The sequence below is a fragment of the Rhinopithecus bieti genome, unplaced genomic scaffold, assembly GCF_001698545.2.
Source record: "Rhinopithecus bieti isolate Rb0 unplaced genomic scaffold, ASM169854v2 scaffold_10589, whole genome shotgun sequence".
Taxonomy (NCBI): domain Eukaryota; kingdom Metazoa; phylum Chordata; class Mammalia; order Primates; family Cercopithecidae; genus Rhinopithecus; species Rhinopithecus bieti.
In genome coordinates, this window is record NW_016807065.1 from 3,639,900 (window position 1) to 3,659,923 (window position 20,024).

General features: G+C 44.0%; 1 pseudogene; it reads left to right on the plus strand.

Moving 5' to 3' along the window:
* The first annotated feature begins 12,919 nt into the window (after positions 1-12,919).
* Positions 12,920-17,165, plus strand: LOC108534597 (chloride intracellular channel protein 4-like; annotated as a pseudogene).
* Positions 17,166-20,024: the final 2,859 nt, after the last annotated feature.

Consider the following 20,024-nt stretch of genomic DNA (forward strand, 5'->3'; position numbering starts at 1 on the left):
TGAGACTCCGTCTCAAAAATAAATAAATAAATAAATAAATAAATAAATAAATAAATAAATAATAAATAAATTTACAGACGTGGAGCATATGAGTAAAGTCAATTGGCCAATCTTGTGTCAGAGTAAATCCACAAGCCTGATGTGTAGGAAAAGGAGGAGGCCTGAGAAAGCCTTGGGAGCTGGTGGCATGGCAGACAGAGCATTGAGAGGTGATGGTCTTAAGGATGGATTTCCATGAAGGGAAGGAGATGAGGGCCTGCAGGAGGCAAGCCAGAAGCTTGTATCCCACATGGAGGTGGTCACGAAGGGAAAAAAGAATGGACTGAGCTTGTGAGGCAGGAAGATTTAAGAACCACTTGCCCTGAGTTGGAAAAGACTGGTGGAGCAGGTTTTCAGAAGAACAGTAGATGGGAGTGATAGAGGAGAAAGAAAAATACTGGCCCTCTGGAGTGGGGCTGGAATACTGGCAGGTGTGGAGGCACTGGCTATTTGTTTTGCTGTCCTGTTGGCATAGGCATTTCCTTTTGCGATAAGATCAGTAGGTTTCTGGTGTCTTTTACAATGAATGACTCCAGCCTTGGCCGGCAGGAGAGCAGCCTTCAGGAGGGCCTTTGTTAGGGAGGCATTGATAATGGAAGAGCCTTGTGTGGTAAGGAAGCCTCTTTCAGCCCAGATGGCAGCATAGTCATGGAGGACGTGGAAAGCATATTGGAGTCAGTATAAATGCTAGTGTGCATTCCTTTAGTGAGAGAGAGCACACAAGTTAAAGCAATTAGTTCAGCTTGTTGGGAAGTGGGGGAGGGAGGAAGTGCAGCAGCTTCGATAATGGAGGTGTGTGACATGACAGCATATCCAGCTTTAGCTGGTGAAAATTGATTGGGTTTAGAAGAACTCCAATTGATAAATCAAGTGTGGTCTAGGTTTGGAATTGGAAGAATAGAAATCTGAGGAAAGGGGGAAGATGCTATGTGTATTAGGGAAACACAGTCATGTGGTTCAGGACTTGTGTTGGGTGTTAAGTGAAAAGCTGGGTTGAAATGGGGCCCTTGGGCAATAGTTACTGTTGGGGTTTCAATAAACCGTGAATAGAGCTGGAGGAGTCAAGGGCCAGACAGTAAGTGTGAAAGGTGCAAGAAGGATATTAATGCTTGAAGGCTGTGAGAACTGTAGCGGGTCAGTGGAGCACAGCCTGTCATTTTGAGGGTTTTCAGATGTATTAAAGCAGTGGCTGCCACCACATACACACACGAGCGCCAGCCTAAAACAGTAAGGTCAGGTTGTTTGGACAGAAAGGCTACAGGGTACAGTCTTGGCTCTGGTGTAAGAATTCCTACTGCACAGCCCTGCACTTAGTCTCTGTGTAATGAAAAAGGGTCAGGATGAGTCAGGGAGAGCTAGTGTGGGAGCAGTCTCCAGAGCTGTTTTCAAGGAACGGAAAGAGGAGTGGGGAAAGGATCTAGGATCTATGGGATCAGCTAGGTTTCCCTTTGTGAGTTTATATAATGGTTTTGTTAGGATGGCAAAACCAGGTATCCAAATGCAAAAGTACCCAACCATGCCCAGGAAGGAAGGAGTTTTTGCTTTGTAGAAGGGGTTGGGGTTTGAGAGATCGGCTGGACACAGTTGGCAGGGAGAGCATGTGTGTTTTCATGAAGAATTATGCCAAGGTAGGTAATGGATGAAGAAGAAATTTGGGCTTTGGAGGGGGATACGTGATATCCATTTGAGAATAGATGTTGGAGGAGCAGGAGGGTGTCCTGTTGGGAAGATTTGTAGGAGGGGCTATAAAATAGAAGTCATCAAAATATTGAATAAGGTGAGAAGCAGAGGGGTAGAAAGAAAGTAAATCATGAGAAAGAGCTTGGCTGAAGTAACGAGGGCTGTCCCTGAAGCCTTGCAGCAGTACAGCCCAGGTAAGCTGCTGGGACTATGGGTGTCAGGGTCAGTCCAGGTAAAAGCAAAGAGAGGCTGGGACAAGGGGTGCAGGGGAATAGAAAAACCAAAAGGCGTCTTTAAGATCGAGAATGGAATAGTGAGTTGTGGAGGAAGGTATTGAGGACAAAAGAGTGTATGGGTTGGTCTCCACAGGGTGGAGAGGCAGAACAACATGGTTGATGAGGTGCAGATCCTGAACTAACCTGTAAGACTTGACCGGTTTTTGGACAGGTAAAATGGGGGAACTGTAAGGAGCTTATAGGTTTTAGAAGCCCATGCTATAGCAGGCGAGTGATAACAGGCTTTAGTTCCCTTAAAGCCTGTTGTGGGATGGGATACTGGCGTTGAGCTGAGTAAGGGTGATTAGGTTTTAATGGGATAGTAATGGGCATGTGATCGGTTGCCAGGGAGGGAGCAGAGGTGTCCCATACTTGTGGGTTAAGGTGGAGGGGATACAAGAGGAAGATGTGAAAGAGGCTTTGGGTTGGGGAGAAGGGTAGCAATGAGATGAGGTTGTAGTCCAGGAATAGTCAAGGTAGCGGATAATTTTGTTAAAACTTCTTGACCTAATAAGGGAGCTGGGCAGGTGGGGAAAACTAAAAAGGAGTGCATAAAAGAATGTTGTCCAAGTTGGCACCAGAGATGGGGAGTTTTAAGGGGTCTAGCAGCCTGACTGTCAATACCCGCAACAGGTATGGAGGCAAGGGAAACAGGCCCTTGAAAAGAAGGTAATGTGGAGTGGGTAGCCTCCATATTGATTAAGAAGGGAACAGACTTATCCTCCACTGTAAGAGTTACTCAAAGCATCTGTGATAGTCCAGGAGGCTTCTGAGGCAATCGGGCAGTGTCAGTCTTCAGCCACTAAGCCGAGAAGATCTGGGAAGGAGTCAGCCAGAGAGCCTTGAGCCAGAGTTCCAGGGGCTCTGGGAGTGGCTGCCGGGCAAGTTGGACAGTCCAATTTCCATTGGGGTCCCAAACAGATGGGACATGGCTTAGAAGGAATCCCAGGCTGCAGGCATTCCTTGGCCCAGTGGCCAGATTTCTGGCACTTGAAGCAAGATCCTGGCAGAGGAGGTCCTGTAGGAATGCCTGACTGCTGCAGCTTAGGGTTTTGAAGTTCTTGTGTGCTGGAGATGTGGTTAAGGTTTCTCTCACAGTACAGGCAAGTAATTGCAACTCAGAAATGCGTTGCAGCTTGGCTGCCTCTTCTCTATTATTGTACACATTGAAGGTGAAGTTAAGTCCTGTTGTGGGGTTTGAGGGCCAGAATCTAATTTTTGGAGTTTTTCTAATGTCGTGAGTGGGTTGGGTAATAAAATGCATATTGAGAATAAGACAGCCTTCTGGACTCTCTGAGTCTAGGGCAATCTAAGGCATCTAAGGGTTGTTGCCAAACAGGCCATGAACTGGGCTGGATTTCTATACTCAACAAAAAAGAACCTCAATGCTAACTGATTTGGGAGAGGTCAGCTAAAGAAAAAAGAGCATTAACCTTGACTATGCCTTCAGCTCCAGCCACCTCTCTAAGAGGAAATTGTTGGGCAGGTCAGGGAAAGCTAGTCATGGAACAAAACTGTAAGCCAGACCAGGTGAGAGGAGGGGAGGTGATAGAAGGATTACAGGGTGAGGGAGTGGAGGCTGAGGAAGAATTGGGATCTGCCTCAGCCTGGTGAGGAGCAGCCTGGGGAGGAGAGGAGAGGCCAGATGAGTCCATAGAAAAGGGGGATTCAAAGGACTCAGAGCTTGGAATGGAGATTGAAGGAACAGACAGGAGGGAAAGAAGAAAGATTTGAGATGAGTTGCATTGGGAGCAGAGACTAGGGAGGGACTGATGTGTAAAAGAATGCCTGAAGTCAGGCACTCAGACCATTTGCCCATTTTTCAACAAAGTTATCTAGATCTTATAGGATGAGAAATTGGAAGTGCCATTTTCTGGCCATTTAGAACCATTGTCGAGTTTGTACTGGGGCCAAGCGGTGTTGCAGAAGAAAATAAGACGCTTAGGTTTTAGGTCAGGCGAGAGTTGAAGAGGTTTTAAGGTTTTTAGAACACAGGCTAAGGGAGAAGAAGGGGGAATGGAGGGCGGAAGTTTGTCCATAGTAAAAAGCTAAGTTTAGAGAAAAAAGAGGGTAGAGACACGGAGAGAGGAAGGTGGTACTTGCCACCCAGCGGAGGTGGTACTTGCCACCAAGGTGAAGGATCCAGGCAGGGATCCCAGAGACCTCTGGAATGTGGGTGAAAAATCAGGCAGGCGTCCCCACAGTGATTAAACATCAAAAGAAGACTGTCTTCCCAAGTCCACGACCAGCGCCAGAGTTTTGAGTTCACGGATAAAACGCATCTCCTCTGTCTCTACCAGAAAGGGAAAGGAACTGAAATTAAGGAAGGGAGAGATTGAAGCGTGGAGGGATAGTGAGAGAGGTTGGAGAAGATAATAAAAAGAGGCCACTTACCTGATTTAAAATTGGTGAGATGTTCCTTGGGCTGATCTGAGGACCCGAGGTCATAGGTGGATCTCCTCATGGAGTGAGGGCGAGGACAGGGGACCAGTCTCCTGAAGGACTCCTCCTGTCCCGGGTCTTTGGCACCAAATCAATACTGCTAAAACTTCCAGAGGAATCTACAAATTCAATGCAATCCCTACCAAAACAACAATGACATTCTTTACAGAAATAGAAAAAAAATCCTCAAGTTTATATAGAAATACAAAACACCCAGAATAGCCAAAGCTATCCTAAGCAAAAAGAACAAAACTGCTGGAATCACATTACCTGACTTCAAATTACACTACAGAGATATAGTAAACAAAACAGCATGGTACTGGCATAAAAACAGACACATAGACCAATGGAACAGAATAGGGAACCCAGAAACAAATCCATACATCCAGAGTGAACACATTTTTAACAAAAAAGCCAAAAACAAACATTGAGAAAAGGATAATCTCTTTAATAAATGACCCTGGGAAAACTGGATATCCATATTCAGAAGAATGAAACTAGACCCTTATCTCTCACCATATACAAAGATCAAATCAAATGAATCAAAGACTTAAGTGTAAGATCTCAAACTATAAAACTACTAAAAGAAAACATTGAGAAAATTCTCCAGGGCATTGGACTGGGCAAAGATTTCTTGAATAATATCTCACAAGCACAGGAAACCAAAGCAAAAATAGACAAATGGGATTATGTCAAGTTAAAAAGCATCTGCACAGCAAAGGAAACAATCAGCAAATTCAAGAGACAACACATAGAATGGGGAAAATATTTGCAAACTACCCATCTGACAAGGGATTAATAACCAGAATATATAAGGAACTCAAACAATTCTATATGGAAAAAATCTAATGATCTGATCTTAAAATGGGCAAAAGATCTGAATAGACATTTCTCAAAAGAAGACATACAAATGGCAAACAGGTATACAAAAAGGTGCTCACATCATTGGTCATCAGAGATGTGCAAATCAAAACTACAATAAGCTATCATTTCGCCTCAGTTAAAATCGCTTTTATCCAAAAGACAGGCAATAACAAATGCTGGTGAAGATGTGGAGAAAAGTAACCCTCGTACACTCTTGACGGCAATGTAAATTATTGTAGCCACTATGAATAACAGTATGGTATTGCAAGATCTGGCCAGCAGCCCGCGATGTAATGGGGCTCTCTCTTTGTTCCCAGGTGGATCGGCAGGTTGAGAAATAATAGACACACAACATAGTGAAAGCTGGGTACAAGGGAGTCACTGCCTTCTGGTCCCACAATGCCAACAATGCACTGGATATGCCAGCATTTATTATTAAGTTTAGTGAGGGTGGGGGTAGGTTAGTGAGGTATTTAGGGTCATTTGATTATGAGGTGAGATGGTTACATGGGGATGAAGTAATTCTGTATCATAACATCTGTATGCAGAAGTACAGTATACAGAGATAAGAATTTACAATATAGTGTGTGCATCAGTAATTTCTAACAGAGCCTTAAAACAGAAACACAGTCTTTCCATAACCTACAATTAGCAAGATATTAATCAGCAGTAACAGTTGCAACAAGAGCTGGTTACAAACAATCCATAGTAACAGGACGTGAAGCTAGACAACTGGTTAGACCAGAAATGCTCAGAAGAGAGTATGCCTTAACCCTAAAGAGGCCTAGAAGAACCATGGCAAGATGAGGGCATTTATAGCCCTATCTTATCCATATGGACAGGCACCCCCTATGCATCTGTTTATAGGCTCTCCACAAAGGTTGCATTCCATTCCCAGAGCTATGAACATCTGCTTTTCTGGGATAGGAATCTTGGTGATGTGAAACCTCCCTGACTGCACATCCATTCATAAGCTCTCTACAGGGGGAAGCACATCACGCACTGTTGGCTCATTCTGGCAGTCCAACCTGGCATTGTCTTTACACAATCCTGCATGCAATTTTGTATTTACAANCCTACAATTAGCAAGATATTAATCAGCAGTAACAGTTGCAACAAGAGCTGGTTACAAACAATCCATAGTAACAGGACGTGAAGCTAGACAACTGGTTAGACCAGAAATGCTCAGAAGAGATTATGCCTTAACCCTAAAGAGGCCTAGAAGAACCATGGCAAGATGAGGGATTTATAGCCCTATCTTATCCATATGGACAGGCACCCCTATGCATCTGTTTATAGGCTCTCCACAAAGGTTGCATTCCATTCCCAGAGCTATGAACATCTGCTTTTCTGGGATAGGAATCTTGGTGATGTGAAACCTCCCTGACTGCACATCCATTCATAAGCTCTCTACAGGGGAAGCACATCACGCACTGTTGGCTCATTCTGGCAGTCCAACCTGGCATTGTCTTTACACAATCCTGCATGCAATTTTGTATTTACAATAATCAGAAGCATTTCATCTTTTATTCCATAGCAATAGTTTCAGGGGGTCTCCCTACATCATGGAAGTTCCTCAAATAACTAAATCCATACAATCCAGCAATCCCACTGCTAGGTATATACTCAAAAGAAAGGAAATCAGTATATCAAAGAGATAGCTACACTCCCATGTTTATCATAGCATTATTCACAATAGGCAAGATTCAGAAGCAATCTATTTCCATCAACAGATGAATGGATACATAAAGTATGGGACATATACACAATGGAGTACTATTCAACCATAAAACAAGAGTGAGATCCTGTCATTTGCAACATGGGGATGGGACCTTTTAGCCCAATGGGGGCGTCACTCTGCAGATCCCTTTCTAATAATGGCCACTGTTATTATCCCTCCCCTACCCCTGATGTGGCTCCGTCAAGATCCAATTTGGGTAGAACGGTGGCCTCTGAAGGGAGAGAAATTGCAAAGAATCCATGAATTAGCTGAAGAGCAATAAAAAGCCAGCCATATAGAACCATCTAACAGCCCTTGGAATTCGCCCATCTTTGTTATTCCCAAAAAGTACGGTAAATGGAGACTTTTGCATGACTTACGTGCTATTAATACTAATTTGCAACCTATGGGGTCCCTTCAGCTGGGGCGATCAACCCCTCCCCCATGGCAATTCCTTGAGATTGGCCTATAATCGTCATCAGCTTAAAAGACTCCTTTTATACGGGAGGCTGAAGCAGGAGAATGGCCACTGCACTCCAGCCTGGGCAACAGAGCGAGACTCCATCTCAAAAAAAAAAAAAAAAAAAAAGATTCCTTTTATATCATTCCACTTGCAAAGCAGGAGGGAGAAAAACTTGCGTTTACCATACCAGCTACCAATAATGAAAGGCCAGCTTGCCGATTTTGTTAGAAAGTGCTTCCTCAAAGAATGCTGAACAGTCCTACCATGTGTCAGTATCATGTAAATCAAGCTTTGCTCCCCAGTAGAAAAGAATTTTCTAATTGCAAGAGTATTCATTTTGTGAATGATATATTACTAGCAGCCCCAATGGAGCCAATGCTTTTAAGTTTATATACCTCTGTTGTAAAGAATGTAAAGTTAAGAGGTTTCATCATAGCACCCACCTGAAAAAGTACGAATGTCTTCTCCTTGGAAATATCTTGGGTACGTACTAACTTCCTGATCAGTAAGACTTCAAAAGGTTAAATCAAATACTAGCAACTTACACATCTTAAATGATTATCAGAAATTACTAGGCAATATTAACTGGCTTCGCCCCAACTTGGGCATTACTAATGGTAAATTGCAAAACCTGTTTTCTATCTTAAAGGGCAATACAGCCTTGGATTCTCCCAGGTATTTAACCCTCACAGCGAAAAAAGAAATTGAAGAGATAGAGCAAGCTATCTCTCCAAGGCAACTAGATTACTTTGATCCATGGTATTCAATTCAATTGTTTATTTTTCCCACTAAACACTCCCCTACAGAGTTAATAGGACAGATGGCCCCAGGGCTGCACTTTCTAGAATGGGTTTTTTGCTCACTCTCTCCCTATATCCAGTTAATCAGTGAAGTCATCTATTCAGGCCACAGATGATGCAATCTGTTGCTAGGTTATGATCCTAATGTCATAAGAATTCCTTAAGTAAAAAGCAATTTGAAGCAGTTTTGCCCCTGTCGTTAGATCTACAAATAGCCCTCTCTGATTACACAGGCCATATAGAGCATGCCCTTTCTGCTGACAAACTCCTTCAGCTCTTATCTCGAACTACTGTGATTTTACCTACAAAAATAGTTCACTCCCCCATACCTAATGCTTTCATACTGTGTACTGATGGCTCGGGTAAACATGGAAAACTGGCTGTCTGGTGGAGACCACATAATTCTCTCACTCGATATGGGTTTACTAGCACTGAAAGAGCTGAAGTTGGAGCCTTAATATTGACTTTGGAGACTTTTTCCACTCAGCGCATCAATATTGTTAGTGACTCTGCTTACTATGTTTATTTATTGCAGAACTTTGAGACAGCACCCACTAAGTTTACTCTGGAGCCCACCCTGTGCACTGTTTTTCTCCAACTTCAGAAATTGCTAGATCAATGTACACAACCTATTTTTATTACCCATATTCGAGTCCACAGCTCACTGCCTGGCCCATTGGGTTAGGGCAATGATCAAGCAGACCTACAAGTTATGACATCACTGCTTGACCAAGCCATCCAATTGCCAAAACTGGAGAAACATATCTAATTTTTCCACCGAAACTGGAGAAACTTATCTAAACAATTTCAACTTACCCAGAGACTAGCTAAACAAATTATCCTACAATGTCCAGATTGCCAACTCACAGGCACACCCCCTCCTTCTACAAGTGTTAACCCTAGCAGACTCAAACCTAATCAGTTATGGCAAATAGATGTACACACATCCCTGAATTTGGAAAACTATGATATGTACATGTACCTGTTGATACCTACACTCATTTAATTAGCGCACATGCTCTTCCTGGAGAGTCCACTCAACATGTCATTAAACATCTTCTTTTAACTTTTGTGTTTATGGGGCAGTCCACAAAAATTAAAACTGATAATGGTCCAACTTACGCCAGCTCACAACTTCAACAATTTCGTCACACATGGAACATCCAACATTCCACAGGCTTTATATACAACCCCCAAGAACAGGCCATAGTAGAACATGCCCACTCCATCCTTAAAAATATGCTCAGAAAACAAAAGAGGGAAAGTATGAGTAAGCACCCTGCAACACTACTAGCACATGCCTCATTTACCCTTCATTTTTAAAATTTAGGTGACAAATTTCCACCAGCTATAGAAAAGCACTTTGCTAAAACTTCTCAAGACACAAAACCTGTAGTTTTATGGAAGGATGTAAATAGTAATGAATGGTGTGGTCCAGATGATTTGCTAACATGGGGAAGAGGATATGCTGGTGTTCACACCCCCTCAGGTTCTCTTTGGATTCCAGCATGATGCATCAAACCTTACCATGGCATGGCTAGGACCCAAGCCAATACCAGAAATGAAGGAGATGACCCTGCAGGACCCACAGCCCCAGATGATGTGACTTCATCAGACAACACAGGCCCCAGACATTATCTGGAGGATGCTGAAGAGGACAACTCCGAAGGCTAAGCAAATCCTACTCCAAACACAAACACCGTTCACTCCAGATAATCTGTTCCTTTTTCATTCTCTCACTTTGCCTGCTACCTGTACCTGCCACACTCTATTAAGCCCATCTTCTAATCTGCCTTTTTTCTGCCCTGTTGCTTAGACAAACAACCCCTTTCCAGCTTCTAAAAATGTGAGTGCTTCACTGGAAGAAACTAACATACCCCCAGTGGAGATCTTTAGTAACAGCACACATCAAACTAAAGTGCCAAGTAACATTACAGGTCACTCCTTGATTGGAAAAGAATGTTACTGATTATACTCACGTTTATCTCATGTGATTTGCTAATTCTAGGATGCAAAGCCAGAATAAGAGCAACGACTGCCTCGCCTGACAGACCTGTTGCTGCACACATCTGTACTCTTCAAACAACAAGGCCTGATGTGAAAAACAGAGAAGGGGGAGATGTAGGGGATCGGTCAGGGTGGTGGGAGAAATTATAAAGTTACAGGAAATAGACACAAACTTTCTTGGAAGCCCAGGAGTTTGTATAACTTAAGTAGAAGATTTGGCTGAAGGCAGCTGGATTATCTTAAAAGCTTAAGGCATAGATACATAGGACTGTAGAGGAGTTTATCTAAATAGCTTGTTTACTCATGTGGTCCTAAGACTGACCTTTGGTCATCTGTGGGTGCATGTCTGCTCTCTACTCAGGAGGTCGGCAATGTTAATTACCCTCCAGTGGTGTTTACTTGAGACCTTTGTCATTTAATCTGTACTAAATAAATGTGAATTTCACTGGCTTATCAAGGCCGATTCTGCTGACTCAGGCAGCAGAGCCCCTTAGCCACACTGACAGGCAAAATATCTGTGTCAGTGTATGTCTTTCATCCGTCACTGGGTCAGGGTCCATAGGTCAGACCTGGCAACCTGGTACTACAGGTGCATACCACCATACCTGGCTTAATTTGCTATCTTATTGTTACAGTAAGTCTGTTGCATTCGTCTTGTGATTTTTATTTGACCATTAAGGCTGGTCAGTTATTGTGTCTAAACCACAAAAGGAAGGTATGTCTGGCCTCCCATCTCATTATGTCTGGGAACTAAGCTTTTAAGGTTTTTTTTACAGGGGGTTCCCTTGGCCAAGGGGGGATCCATTCTGTCAGTGGCAGTGGGAAGGGGGAGCTTGGGATTTAATTATTAGTTTACATTCCCCCTTTTTTTGGTCATTACATACCAGATGCAGCATCAATGGCCAAACTTTTATTTTGTCCCATATTATTGCTGGGGTGGTGTGTCTGCCTACCCAGTCCCAACATGTCCCTTGGTGGGGCCCCTATGGCCAAAGGTCTTGGAGTCAAAATATTTATAGCCGACTAAATGTTCCAGGCCAGATGGGAATGGCAGTGGGCAGGTTCTCATTAACCTTGGGAATCCTTTAAGTAACATAAGAGCCAAAAATCAAATGCCAAAAGGCGAGGTTATAAAATTGACATCTATTTAAGTTCTATGCACTGAGCTACTGTAATATTGGTTGTAGTTACACACTTGCGGCACTTAGTAATACAAAACATAAGCATTTTCCTAAAACCATTTAAGGTAAGGAATTTAGAGACTTTCAATGTGCTGCAAGGCTTTTTGTAGTCTTTTTAGTAATTTCTCCTAAAGTGGCTGATAAACTTGTTTATATAATTGGCATAATTTTATTACTGGGAGCACTATACTCAGAAGGCTTTGTCACCAGGTGATATGGTTTGCCTGTGTCACCACCCAAATCTCATCTTGAATCCCCATGCATTGTGGGAGGGACCTAGTGGGAGGCAATTGAATCATGGGGACAAGTCTTTCCCATGCTGTTCTCATGACAGTGAATAAGTCTCATGAGATCTGATGGTTTTAAAAACAGGAGTTTCCCTGCACAAGCTCTCTTGTTGCCTGCTGCCATCCATGTAAGACGTGACTCGCTCCTCCTTGCCTTCCTTCATGATTATGAGGTTGCCCCAGACATGTGGAACTGTGAATCCTTTTTCCTGTATAAATTACCCAGCTTCAGGTATATCTTTACCAGCAGCATGAAAACAGACTAATACACCAGGCATCTGGATATCCTCTCCATAATTTTTGTTTAATTCTATGGCAAGCAAAACTTTCTGTGGTTGGGATGGATGGAGAGAGGCCACATAGCAGCCCAAGAGACAGTCTTATTTTTGGCAGATGTTTGGGCATCTGTGTGCCTGTTCTTGAGTATGAGGGTCTGAAATAATTCTATCCCTCAAATTTGGCCCTTACCATCTAACATGCCCACCTCTTCTGTGACAGTCCCTGGGCCTAGAGGGAAGGCGCTTATAGTTTTAGCAGCAGGCCATTAGCAATGAAAGCACATAAGTCCCAGTGATATTCTAAATAGTTTTTAAATTTCAGAGATATCAGGCCAGGCATGGTGGCTCACACCTGTAATCCCAGTACATTAGAAGGCCAAGATGGGAGGATCACTTGAGGCCAGGAGTTCAAGACCTGCCTGGCCAATATGGTGAAACCCCATCTCTACTAATAACACAAAAAATTAGCAGGGCGTAGTGTCAGGCACCTGTAATCCCAGCTACTCAGGAGGCTGAGGCAGGAGAATCACTTGAACCTGGGAGGCAGAAGTTGCAGTGAGCCAAGATCGCACCACTGCACTCCAGCCTGGGTGACAGAGTAAGACTCCATCTCAAAAAAAAAAAAAAAAAAAAAAAGCCTGGCATGGTGGCATGCACCTATAATCCCAGCTTCTGGGGAGGCTGAGGCATGAGAATCACTTGAACCTGGGAGGCAGAGTTTGCAGTGAGCCAAGAGCATGCCAATGCACACCAGCCTGGGTGACAGAGAGAGACTCTATCTCAAAGAAAAAAAGAAAAAATGAGAGTTGGCTAGGTAAAGGATAGATAAGTTTCAAAGAGAGAAAAGAAGGGAGTTCCTGAGCACAGGAACACCACTGGGGCAATGGCTGGAAATGGGAAGAAGGCAAAGGAGGCTAATGTGGATGAGGAAGAGGGCGGTGCAGTATCCTTCTGAAGAACTAGGCAGGGACTTGTTCACTCAGGCCCTTGCAGGACCCCTGAGGCACCATTTTCATGGTTGGCAAGAAGTTGAGTCTGTAGACCCTGACAAAATCTGACTGGTCCAGGGATCAGTGCTCAGGTCAAAGATGGTCCAATAGGATCTCTCCAGTTTGGATGGTAGCTAATGCAGCCAATCACCTCTCCCCTGGCATGTGTTCCACTGTCCATGGTTCTGAAGTATCTATGCAAAATAGGACTGGGGATCCCAATCAACAGGTTGGCCACATAACCCAGTGTATTAATCAGCTACTGCAGTGTAACAAATCATCACAAACTTAGTGGCTTGAAACAACACTCATTCATTATTTTCATGGTGTTTGTGCATCAGGAATCTGGCCAAGATTTATCTGGATTCTATTCTCAGGGTTACATAATCAAGGAGTTGACTAAGCCGTGTTTTCATCTGGAGTCTGGGGAAGAATTGTGTTCAGACTCATTAATGTTGTTGGCAGAATTCAGTTCCTTGAAGTGCAGAACTGGGGCCCCTGTTTTCTTAGCTCATTGTTAGCCAGGGATCACTCTGCTCCTAGAAGATGTTCTTGGGTTTTTGTCATGTGGCCCCTACCATCTTTAAGGCCAGCAATGACAGGTCAAATCCTTCTCAAGGTCTGAATCTCTCTGGCTTCTTACTTTCTTGATATTTGCCTTCTACATTCAGATTTATAGAGTTTGTGTGATTAACTCAGGCTCACCTGGACAATCTCCCTTTGATAAATTTAAAGCTAGCTGAGGAAGTGGCTCAAGCCACAAGTCCTCAATGCCAGACTGTCCAGTGAGCAGCATGGCCCCAGCCATCAGCCAGAGCAGCCCTGGAGCAGAAGCAGCAGCTGCCACCATTTGCAAAGCCCAGTTGAGCTGGCCTTGGCATTGTCAATGACACTGAACAAGTTGAAGGAGGAAGACAAAGAGCCCCTCACTGAGCTCTGTGTCAAGGCGGTCAGTGATGGTGAAAGCACAGGAATCTGCCTTTTTTCCCAGAGATTCCTCATGATTCCAAAGGAGTTTTCTTTAGTGTCACAACTGTTGATCTTAAAAGGAAACCTGCAGATCTGCAAAGCAAGGCTCCTGGGAACAACCCACCACTTATAATTTTCAACTGTGAAGTCAAATAAGATTGAGGAATCTCCTGAAGAAGTCTTATGTCCTCCCAAGTACTTAAAGCTTTCACCAAAACACCCAGAATCAAATACTGCTGGAATTGACATCTTTGCCAAATTCTCTACATAGACCAAGAATTCAAGGCCAGAAGTTAATGAGGCATGAGTGAGGGATCTCTTAAAAACCCTACAGAAAATGGTGATTATTAAAAAGTCAAGAAACAACAGATGTTGGTGAGTTGTGGAGAAAAAAAATGCTTTTACACTGTTGGTGGTAGTGTAAATTAGTTCAACCATTGTGGAAGACAGTGTGGTGATTCCTCAAAGATCTAGAAGCAGAAATACCATTTGACCCAACAATCCCATTACCGGATATATACCCAAAGGAATATGCATCATTCTATTATAAAGATACATGCATGCATATGATCACTACAGCACTACTCACAATAGCAAAGACATGGAATCAACCCAAATGCCCATGAGTGATAGACTGGATGAAGAAAATGTGGTACATATACACCATGGAATACTATGCAGCCATAAAAAGGAACAATATTATGTCTTTTGCAGGGACATGGATGGAGCTGGAGCAGGTATTCTCAGCAAACTAACACAGGAATAGAAAATCAAACATTGCATGTTCTCATTTGTAACTACGAGCTGAATGATGAGAACACATGAACACAGGGAGAAAAACAACACACACTGGTGTCTGTCAGCGGGGTGAGGAGAAGAAGAGCATCAGGAAGAATAGCTAATGAATGCTGGCCTTAATACACAGGTGATGGGTTGATCTGTGCAGCAAATCATCATGGCACACATTTACCTATGTAACAAACCTCCACATCCTCTGCACGTGTACCCTGGAACTTAAAAGTTGAAGAAAAAAAAAACCTGCAAAAACTTATGAATATGTGAGTTATCCTCTCCCTGATGAAATTGATGAAAATAGCATGGAGGACACTAAGTTTTCTACACGTAAATTTCTGGATGGCAATGAAATGGCATTAGCTGATGGCCATCTGCTGCCCAAACTGCATATTGTCAGAAACAAATCACAACTTTGATATTCCAAAAGAAATGACTGACCAGGCACAGTGGTTCATGGCTGTAATTCCAGCACTTTGGGAGGCTGAGGCAGACGGATCACTTGAGGTCAGGAGTTTGAGACTAGCCTGGCCAACATAGCGAAACCCCATGTCTACTAAAAATACAAAAATTAGCCAGGTGTGATGGCTGCCTGTAATCCCAGCTACTCGGGAGGCTGAGGCACAAGAATCGCTTGAACCCAGGAGGTGGAGGTTGCAGTGAGCCAGGATTGTGCCATTGCACTCCAGCCTGGGCGACAGAGTGAGACTCCAACTCAAAAAAAAAGACATACCCAAGACTAGGTAATTTATAAAGGAAAGAGGCTTAATGAACTCACAGTTCCACATGGCTAATGAGGTCTCACAATCAAGGCAGAAGATGAAAAAGAGCAAAGAGACGTCTTACGTGGTGGCGGGCAAGAGACCTGGTGCAGCGGAACTCTCCTTTGTAAAACCGTCAGATTTCCTGAGAGCACTTCACTACCATGAGAAACAGTATGGCAGAAACCCCTAATGATTCAATTATCTCCGCCTGGTCCCGCCCTTGACTTGTGAGGATTGTTAAAATTCAAGATGAGATTTTGGTGGCAACACAGCCAAACCGTATCACCCGGTGTTGACTTTTTTTTTTTCCTCTCATCTCTGTCATGCCTGCCTGACCACCATTTGAAAAAAAAGAAAAAAATCTATTTTTGCATAAATCACTCACTGGATTCCAACACAGATTGAATTTTCAGTCTCAGGTGGTGTCTGCAGTTAAAGCAAGGTCATTGATTGTGAAGGAATATGGGATTATGAAAATTGGAATGGGGACTGAATTAGCCTGGTCTGCGAGCCATAACGAAATACCAGAGACTTACCCAGCCACAGCTATAATTCCTATAATTCCACCTATAATTCCTCCACTTTGGGAGGCCAAGTCGGGAGGATTGCTTGAGTCCAGGAGTTCGAGACTAGCCAGGGCAACATAGTAAGACCCCATCTCTACAAAAACAAAAATTAGAGAAATAGTCAGGGATGGTGGCTCATGCCTGGAGGGAAGCTGAGGCAGGAGGATGACTTGAGCCCAGGAGTTCTAGGCTGCAGTGAGCCAAGATGATGCCACTGCACTCCAGCCTGGGTAACAGAACAAGATTCTGTCTCAAATGCTCTCACTGATAAGTGGGAGTTGAACAATGAGAACACATGGACCCAGGGAGGGGAACATCACACACCGGGGCCTGTCGGGGGGTGAGGGGCTAGGGGAGGGATAGCATTAGGAAAAATACCTAATGTACCGAGACGGGCGGATCACGGGGTCAGGAAGGAGATCGAGACCATCCTGGTAACACGGTGAACGTCTCTTACTAAAAAATACAGAAAACTAGACCGGGCGAGGTTTGGGGCGGGGGCGCCTGTAGCTCCCAGCCTAACTCGGGAGGCTGAGGCAGGAGAATGGCGTAAACCCGGCGGGCGGAGCCCTTTTTGCAGTGAGGGGCTTGAGAAAATCCGGCCACTGCCCCACTCCAGCCTCACGGCGACAGAGCAAAACTCCGTCCTCCAAAAAAAAAAAAAAAAAAAAAAAAAAAAAAAAAAAAAAAAAAAACCTAATGTAGAGGATGGGTTGATGGGTGCAGCAAACCACCATGGCACGTGTATACCTGTGTAACAAACCTGCACGTTCTGCACGTGTGTCGCAGAATTTAAACTATAATAAAAAAATAATAATAATAAATTAAATAAATGCTGGGCCAGGCATAGGATTCCCATTCCAAAAGGGAAGAAAATCAGAAGGAAGAAAGTGATGATGGGCCCCAAGCAAGTTCAAAATAGCAAGGCAAATTCCATTAGATCTTAAGGCTGGAGAATAATCCTCTTTGCTCCCATGCTCTGCCTCCAGGCCCACTGCAGCGGCAGCATCACCATTTTGGGAGACAGCGCATCAAATCCTAACCACTAGACCACCAGGGAAGCATCATCAATTCAGATCCGCAGGACAGATTCACCCCTCGGCTCAGGATCCCGAGGCTGTCTGTGGTGGTCCCTGATCCTTTGACAGTGAGGAAGAAATCCTGCCCTCTGAAGGTGAAGAGGAGCCAGACTCCTTTTGCTCTGAAAGGGACAGCCCTGATGATCTCCGAATTGCCTTTAAAGTCATTCCTCCCTTTTTTTTTTTTTTTTTTTTTTTTTTTTTGGAGATGGAGTCTCGCTCTGTTGCCCGGGCTGGAGTGCAGTGGCCGGATCTCAGCTCACTGCAAACTCCACCTCCTGGGTTCACGCCATTCTCCTGCCTCAGCCTCCCGAGTAGCTGGGACTACAGGCACCCGCCACCTCGCCCAGCTAGTTTTTTGTATTTTTTAGTAGAGACGGGGTTTCACTGTGTTAGCCAGGATGGTCTCAATCTCCTGACCTCGTGATCCGCCTGTCTCGGCCTCCCAAAGTGCTGGGATTACAGGCTTGAGCCACCGCGCCCGGCCCCATTCTTCCCTTTTCTTAAAGGCTAATGCATACTCACAGCCGAATAGCTTCATCATCCCATCCTGTTGAATCCTAGAAGTCTGAAATCCTTCCTTTAGGTTGTTCTGTCTCTGTTCCTTTTAGTTTGAACCGGCAGTGTCTCTGCTGGTATAATCCCATCTGTATTCCTAGCTTCTGGGGAGATGGCTGATTAAATCCATGGCTCACATCTATGCTTGCGTTCTCTTCAGAACAAGCTTTCTCGTTTTTTGCAATGTGCGTAGACCAAGAAGTTTCCAAATCTTCAAGTTCTAGTTCCTTTTTGCTTAACAATTCCTTCCACTTACCTTTCTCTTCTTGCATTTTGCTATAAATTGTAAGAAGAAACCAAGCCACTCCTTCAACACCTTGCTTAGACATTTCCTCAGCTAAGTATCCAGTTTTGTCACTTCTAAGATCTGCCTTCTGCAAACCACTAGAACACAGTTCAGCCAAGTCCTTTGCTACTTTCTTAAATTTTTTTGGAGACAGGGTCTCACTCTGTTGCCCAGGCTCGAGTGCAGTGGCACAATCACAGCTCATTGCAACCTCAAATTCCTGTGCTCAAGTGATCCTCCCACCTCAGCTTCCCTAGTAGCTGGGACTACAGGCACACATCATTATGTGTAGCTATTTTATTTTATTTTATTTATTATTTTTTTAGATGGAGTCTCGCTTTGTCACCCAGGCTGGAGTGCAGTGGTGCCATCTCAGCTCACTGCAAGCTCCGCCTCCCAGGTTCACGCCATTCTCCTGCCTCAGCCTCCCAAGTAGCTGGGACTACAAGAGACTGCCACCACACCCGGCTAATTTTTTTTCTTTCTTTCTTTCTTTTTTAAGTAGAGACGGGGTTTCACTGTGTTAGCCAGGATGGTCTCGATCTCCTGACCTTGTGATCCACCCGCCTCGGCCTCCCAAAGTGCTGGAATTACATGCATGAGCCACTACGCCCAGCCTGTTTCATTTTATTTTATAGAGATGAGGTCTCACAATGTTGCCCAGGCTTTTTGATAAGTTATAACAAGGATCATCTTTTCTCCAGTTTCCAATAACCTATTCTTTATTTCCATCTGAGATCTCACTAGAATGATCTTTAACAGCCATATTTTTACCAACATCATTCTCACGATGTATTCTCTAAGATGACAGAGGTTTTCTCTGTAGCTCTCCTCTTTTCTTCGTGAATCCTCACCAGAATCATCTTTAATTTCCACACCAAAATAACAACATGATTTTTCCAATTTACATAGTCAGAAAATCAGGGAAAATGTTCGAGACCAGACTGGCCAACATGGCAAAACCCTGTCTCTACTAAAAATACAAAAAATTAGCTGGATGTGGTGCAGCACACCTGTAATCCCAGCTATTCAGGAGATTAAGGCAGGAGAATCGCTTGAACCCGGGAGGCAAAGGTTGCAGTGAGCCAAGATCGCACCACTGCGTTCCAGCCTGGGCGACAGAGCGAGACTCCATCTAAAATAAAATAAAATAAAACTTGTAGGGGCTGGATGTAGTGTCATGCACCTGTGGTCCCAGCTACTTGGGAGGCTGAGGTGGGAGGATGGTTTGAGCCCCAGAGTTCCAGGCTGTAGTAAGCCATGATTGCACCACTGCACTCGTGCCTGGGCAACAGAGTGAGACCCTGTCTGGAAATAAATAAATAAATTTGTTTAAGGAACCCCAGCATCCTTGAAGAGTTCTGTGATCAAGCCTTCCTGTAAATTAGTTCAAGGCTGGGCATGGTGGCTCGCACCTGTAATCCCAGCACTTTGGGAGGCCGAGATGGGTGGATCCCTCCAGGCCAGGAGTTCAAGACCAGCCTGGCCAACATGGTGAAACCCCATTTCTAAAAAAAAATACAAAAATTAGCTGGGTGTGGTGGTGTGTGCCTGTAATCACAGCTACTTGGGAGGCTGAGGCAGGAGGATCCCTTGAACCTAGGAGGCAGAAGTTGCAGAGAGCCAAGATCGCACCGCTGCACTCCAGCCTGGGCAACAGAGAGAGACTGTGTCTCAAAAATAAATAAATAAATAAATAAGTTCAGAAATTACAGTGGAAATACTGCCACTGAATCTGGAACCCTAAATATTATGGGGATAACTGGGTACCAGGTTATCAGGGGTCTACTGTCCCCACTTAATCACCAGCAACAAGGTGAGCATATTTACCATAATGAACAGAAAGTCAAAGCAGCCATCAGAACAGTCTAACTCACAGAGACTGACAGCACTAGCTGCTTCATGATAGTGTTCCCCGCAGGGAAATTGATGGGAAGTTGTTTACTAAATTATTATTATTATTATTATTATTATTATTATTATTA